Source organism: Amborella trichopoda, chromosome 6 (assembly GCF_054954075.1).
Source record: "Amborella trichopoda isolate Santa Cruz 75 chromosome 6, AtrichopodaSantaCruz75HAP2 v2.0, whole genome shotgun sequence".
Classification (NCBI taxonomy): domain Eukaryota; kingdom Viridiplantae; phylum Streptophyta; class Magnoliopsida; order Amborellales; family Amborellaceae; genus Amborella; species Amborella trichopoda.
The window spans coordinates 8,898,626-8,905,721 of record NC_142341.1 but is presented as its reverse complement, the minus strand read 5'-3'; the positions used below and the strand labels follow the sequence as shown (position 1 = coordinate 8,905,721).

Here is a 7,096-nt window from a genome sequence, read left to right as displayed (position 1 = left end):
TAAAAATAGACTAATTTTCGGGAAGACGATGTCACTTACCCACAAATATTTGAGAGGGAACTTCGATAAAATTCGGCTAGAGAGAGAGAGATCTCAAAATTTTCTAGGGTAGGAGTGCTCACCTCCCCTATTTAAATTCTTAAAACGTATTATTATAATATTTTATTACGCTCTGCCTCTTACTTGAGGTGTCGCGTTAAGCGTCTGCTTTTAACATACGAAAACCACGTCCGCTAAAGGACGTGGCGAGCAACAGGCATTAAGAAGCAAAAGCAACAGCCAAAGGCAAAAGCAGGCAAAAGCAAAAGTTAAACCAAAGTAAAAGTTTTGAAAATCGTGATGGTCCCCAAGGACCATCATACTCAATCAGACCATCACCTATTAAAAGCATCATTTCCCCTTTCTTTTTTTTTCTTTTTTTTTTTTGAAATTTTAGGATTGTTACAGTAGCGAACCGGTTCCCATAGAGATTTTGGGTTGTTTCCCCTTTTAGTTAGAGAGAAAGTTAGTTTCTCGTTGCTCTCGCATCGCTATCTGGTATTATCGGCAATTGTTGTCATAAGTAAAGAGAATGAAGGGATAGTGATTTAAAATGGTTTGCTCGACTGGGTTTTTGTTGAGGGTTAGAAAGATACCTCTTATCCCAAATTATTTGATGTAACTTTCATTGGTATAATAGATTTCAGTTTGTCATGCCCGTAGATGTAGCCCTCTTGGGGTGATCCACATATCTTTATGTTTTTCTGTTGATGTGTGTATGTGTTTTATGCTTTATTTCCCGTACTTTATTTGTCAAAAATTAACCCATTGGGTTTAGAACTTCTATGCACAACAAGTTACACCATAGATTTTAGGACATAGAGTTACCTCTCTAACACTCGACAAAACCCAGTCGAGCAAACCTTTTTAGACTTGCTCTCCCCATCAACACCACCCGCAGATCTCTTTTCTCTATTCCATAACTAACCACTGTCCAGGTAGAAACCCAACTCTCAATAGCTAAACCGCAGTCCAGGAATAAAACATTGAGACAAACTGAAACTTTCTCTTACTAAAAGGGAAAACCATCCAAAATCTTCATAGGAATCGCTTCTCTACAAGAAACTAACCTCTCAATCTACATGAGACACATCTATGGTGTTTCTCTATGAGAAGCTTTCTTCTCTATAAAGGAGAGGCCTGCCTCTCTCTCTCTCTAGAGGAAGCCATATTTCCCATAGGGTGACCCAAATAGAGTACACATAGTCTTTCAACTTTCATCTCATACATATATAAGGTTACGAGTCCACACTAAACAAGAAACTTCCTATAAGTATTATATATATCTAAAAACCAAGAGATATACTCCAAGAGTCCAACTCTTTTTGGATTTCTCTTTCCTCTAGGAAACTTATCAATATCAATCCCAATACCACATTATATGAAATTTCCTTATGTGGGTGATTTTAGATAATCACCATATCTAACAATCTCCACCTTGATATTAAAATCACCTGCTTACCATGCTAACATCCATTTGGAAACTTGAACCATTCATACCCAACCACAACCGACGTTTAAATTATACTGCCTGGCAAAGCTTGAAGCCTAAAGATTGCCTCAGAAGACTGAACAAAGCAGAATGGGACCAAGAATTATCAATTAGGAAACAATCAGGAAGCAGACAGTTCCAGGACCATTGGCAAACACGTCGCTACCATTCCAAAACTCCATCAGATCAAAGGTTCAAAATTGACCAAGACAAGTTACATCTCAAGATACAAGCCCAATAGACCGAAAAGTGCCAGACATAGTCGTTGTCAACATTGACAGCTGCATCAGGCTCTGGCAGGTCAAAACAGCAAGACAACCTGAATGTAGGACCGATGTCACGTGTTAGTATGGATGCGACACTGATAGCCTCATTAGGCACAACATGTTTAGATTCGTTGAATGAAACATCACATCACCTGAAACTGTACCCGCATGCTTGAATAGTGGTGCAGTTGTTAGTGCCACCGGCGACATTCCAAATGTTGCTAAAGCCTGATTGGTCCGTCAAATGTATGAAAGAATGCTAAGGGAATGACACGTGGCAATCTGTAATGGAAAGCAATTCCAGCTGGTGCTAACGACATTGCCATTGTCATCAGGCCTCTGACACTCCGCCCACAAAAAGTACCTGGTCCAAAATCACGGGATCTTGAGCATTAACTGATGTTGATCGTAATTAATACTAATTAGACGCTATTATCAATGGCACTGAAGGAATTGCAAGCTGCGCCAGAATTTGAAGGCTTCAAATTTCATCTTAAAAGCTCAACGGTGATTCTGGTACCATTTGAGTAATTATGCGGAAGCTTTGCCGCTTTAATCCTGAACCCTATCCAACTCAAAATCAAACTTTAAACCCAACTTCTAAACTCCAGGGACCCTATTCAACTCAATTCAAACTGAAGGTAATCCAAATAATCCAACTTTTTAGGCCCTACCCATAGTTACTTGTTCGATAAAAACCCGAAGGACCTGGAATAGTCGTGCGACCATCGACTCTGGACCGACACTGATTTCGGCCTAAGGTATCATTTTCTTTCTTACTCCTTTGTTCCATTAAATAAATTTATTAGCATTCCTCTATTTTAAAACTCTTCACTAAATCCCCCGCTGTTCGCATTCAATACTCGAAACTTATTTCGAACTCCGAGGCAACGTGTTGGAAGCTGGCTTTGCCGATAGTTTGAGCGGGAGAAGGACTTGTGGCCCGACTCTCGTACAGATTGTAATTTGACAAGGCCATTTTCTCTATCAACTCCTTCAACAAGTTTATGCCAGAAATAGAGGCCGGGAACGTGTTCCCTGCCAAAATTTTAGAGAATAAACCTTCAAGTTCTTCTAGAAGTGGTGATCCAAGGTAGAAGTATAATCATAACTGAAATCCATGTGACAAAAATCATGTCATATGTAACTATTGCGAAAAAAAATACTAACAGGAATATAAACTGGTTCAAAAAATTACCATGCCAGTATTAAGGGGAATGTTGCCCCTTGAAAAAATGTTCCCAAAGCTATCATAGATGATATTAAGAAATATATGAGTTCATTAAAATACAAAAATGAACAAAATGAGCCTTGTTATCTAGATAAGCCTTTTTCTAATTATGTTAGAAGTGATGATCAGAATTGGAAATATGATTATAACCCGAATTCAAATGATAAAAATTGTATAAAGTATGATTTTTATGCAAAAGATACCACCAGGGGGTATTAACCTATTCAAGAAACACATTGTCGAAGTTAAAGGGAATGTTGCTTCTTGTAAAAAGGTTCTTAAAGCTATTAGAAATGAGATTAGATAATATTTGAATTTCATAAAACCAAAAAAGTAAGAAAAGAGCCTTGTTAGAAAGAAATATCTTATCTAGGTTATTCAAGAAGTCATGATTTGGGTTGGAAGTATGGTCATAATCCGAACTAAATGATAAAAATTATATAAGATATAATAATTGTGGAAATGATACTAATATTGATATTTACGAGTTTAAGAAACACATTGCCAATGTTAAAGGGAATGTTGGCTCTTGTAAAAATATTCAAGTTACCATGGATAAGATTAAGCAATATTTGAGTTAAGTAAAACACATAGAAGAAGAGAAGGAAGAGGTAGATTCAAAATAAACATAGGAGGATGACCGTTACATTGACAATGGAGATGACTATGATGATGATAAAGTCAAAACCCCAATGTATATGATGAGGATTACCTCACTTTTTTGATGATGATTGAAAACTCTTGACTCGAGTTTTAGACTGTATGTTTTCTTTGTTTTATTTTCTACTCTTACGTATATGCCCCTATGGAGTATGGTTGTATCATTGTTGGAACTATATATTACTGGAATGGTATGGACAATGGTCTATAGAGTAGGGATTATGGATTATACATGTATTCCGAATATAATTATATTTCCTTTTTTGTTGTGCTAGTAGTCTATTACAAAATTACACTAGTTTGGAACTTCAGAATATAGGATTTTCAATATTCTATGATGTAGATATATATTCATATTCTCTTGCCCCACTTTTTTAACTTAGGTCCTAGGCAGCCTAGGCCACCACCTAGGTGTTGGGCGGTCAGGACCGCCTAGGCACAGCCGGACAATTTTTCGAAACACTAATGCTATCCGATGCATCAAGTGCATGATGTACTCCGTTGGGAACACACTACACACCTTGTTTAGGGACATTAAAAAGGGCAGTTTAGAGATTTCTAAATTCCTACTTCAACTATTTTGGAGTGAAGGATGGGTCAGGAGCTTGAGCTTGAGCTTGAGCTTGAAATTTCAAACCTATTTCTCACACATATATTAAAAAAAACAAAAAAAAAAGGACAAAAAAAAGACCACGTTAAGATCTTCATGTTAGGAAGTGGGTACATTTGTAATATATATATATATATATATATATATATATATATATATATATATATATATATATATATATATATATATATATAATAATAATAATAAAAAAAAAAAAGAAGGATAAGAGCATTAAATATAAACTATCATTGGTATTTTTTTCATTTCACATATTATAGGGGATTTTAGTGTGATTCCTCAAAAAAAACTAACGTTCTTTTGCCACTATTTGAAGTGAAATTTACTAATATCTTAGAAATAACAGTGATTTAAAAATCATATAAGCATGCTTAAAATAGTTAATTAAATAACATTTAAACCACCCTGATTTAGATCCAGTGTTTAAAATCCGGTATCAATATAAAATCTGTTTCACTTACCGTATCGTCGTGGACATGTAGCAGCGGTAAGTGCAATACTCCATGCACGAAACTATGTCCCATTCTTCTGGTTCTTTTTGAATTTTCATAGGCTTCGTACAGATCTGTGGCCAATGGTAGCTTGAAATCCCAACCCTCGTATTGCTGGTGGTGTGACCCGCTCTTTGCCTCCGAGTCTTGTAGCCGGCAGCTCAGTCCGGGAGACCGACGCATCCAGTGTCAGAGCCTGCTCCACACCTCAGCTACAGGCTCCTCCTCCTCATCCTCCTACTGAAAGTGATTGGTCTCCCAGCATGTTCTGTATGCATAATCACATCCAACACATGCAACCCCAGGCCCGGCAGCTCCACTCTGGGAGATCCGAGTTGTTCCAGCTGAGATTTTTCGAATAGGTGTAGCACCAACTGATTGATGAAGATGAAAGGGACATCCCCGAGCAGTGTCTGCAAAACCAGCAAAGGTATCTGGTTCTCGATCATGATCATGTCATAATATAATTGGCAGGCATATATCGCCCCATTTTCGCTGAGGATAGGGTCATTCTGGTCGTAGCCTGCGGTCTCTCAGTGTATTTTTGCGTGGTACAACTCTACGAAGAAGCAGCCATCGAGAAGCATCATCTCCAAGAATTCGGCGCTCTCGGGGGCCTCCGAGACATGATTCCAGTCGTAGCAGGCCCTGAGCTTATGCTCCACATTTCGGAGTGCATCTAAGTAGTACTGACGAGGTTTCCCTTGGCGTTTGAGGAAGTGGTGGAGGGCTCGGTACTTGTGGTTTTCCATGGGTTGGAGGTGGGGATCTTTGTGGTGGAAGGGGCCGAAGGAAATGATCTTGGGCGTGAAGGCTCCCTTGCGCATGTCGGCCATGAAAGCAGGGACTCTGTAAATACTAGGATTCTCCCGGACACCCACCCTCATTTCCTGACTCGTTGTTCGCCATATCGATCGTGTGGTGCTCCCCTCCTTGCTCGGTTATTTCCGGAGGCATTCTTCTTCGATCTTGGAGAGAGACAGAGAGAGAGCTTCTTTTTGTTTGAGGAGTGTTGGGTGGCCTTCAAGTAGGGCTGTGGAGAAAGCTGCAGGCGGTTTTCTTCCACTTTGAAGGATGACAGTGCCCGGATGTCCACCGAAAGGAGAAAGGAAAAGGAACTTTTCTGAATTACAAGGTGGTCCAAAGTTTTTGAAAATTATAAATGGAGGTCCCTCTTTTTGGTGTTTTCTTGTTTCAATTTTACCACCGATCCTACGTTCAACATGGGCGGTCTTTTATTTTATGTTTTTGTTATTTATTATTTCTTGGGCATTCTAATACCCTAAATAATGTATTGCTCTAAATCGTCGCACCGTAACTTAAATTTTTTTTTTTTAAAAAAGTGATATGAGATTACCATCTTCGGACTGCAACTTAAGTTTTGACAAAAAAAAAAAAGTCGCGTTGATCGACCTTGATTGTAATTTTAGGGTATAAAAAGAGCAACTCGTATTTTTTTAATTTATTTAAGGTCTATACATAAATAACTCTATTTTTTAAAAAAAAATACAAAGAAACTATTTACTTTTAGTACAAAGTGTCAAATTTTAAATCAGAAGGTTGTAAGCAATGGTTTAAAAAACGGATCGGTGACCCGGATCGGGCTCCCAAAAAACCGATCAGGATCGGCGAATCGGCGATCCGGATCGGGAATCAGGTGAATCGGTCAGAATAAAGCTTCAAAAAAATCCGAAAAAATTATTAAAATTCATTATAAATATTGTTTTTTAGGAATTCAATAAGAAATGAGGGTACTCCATTAAGAATTTTCATGTTTTTGAATGAATATGCGAATATTGATATGTTCTTTCCCTGCATGAACCGCCATTCAGCATTTAATTTACATCACACAAAAGGATAAACATAGAATTATCATGGAATAAGTATATCAACATACATGGACTACAATAAAGCATAAAATTAGTAACATACGATCTAAAAATAAAATGATAGACGACGTTGTTGTCCTTCTTGGTCACGCTGGTACCGTTGATTGAATTCGTTTGACAATTCATTGATTCGATCTAAAAACGAATCATCGATATTAGCGGGCGTCTGACTATTCCCAAATCCTTGAGTGTTAGTGTTTTGTTGTGTTCCCAATCCAAAATTCCCGAAGCTTGTCCATCCTTCATGCTCACTTGCACTGTCGTGCTCATTCCTACACTGTTGCTGTTGGGACTCGATATGTGAATAATATGGCTGGGATAGGGTGGCCTCAGAATCATCATCTCTCTCATTTTCTCTTAGACCCCCTTCCCACTCTCCCTCATTAGGTGCAATATCACC

At 38.1% G+C, this 7,096-nt stretch overlaps 1 pseudogene across 1 annotated transcript; it reads right to left on the bottom strand.

Moving 5' to 3' along the window:
• Positions 1–400: 400 nt before the first annotated feature.
• Positions 401–5,857, bottom strand: LOC148781547 (UPF0481 protein At3g47200-like; annotated as a pseudogene). Its single transcript, XR_016057664.1, has 3 exons — positions 4,778–5,857; positions 1,950–2,161; positions 401–1,850 (listed from the first exon to the last, which is right to left on the bottom strand). The product of XR_016057664.1 is annotated as a UPF0481 protein At3g47200-like (transcript).
• Between the last annotated feature and the right edge of the window lie 1,239 nt (positions 5,858–7,096).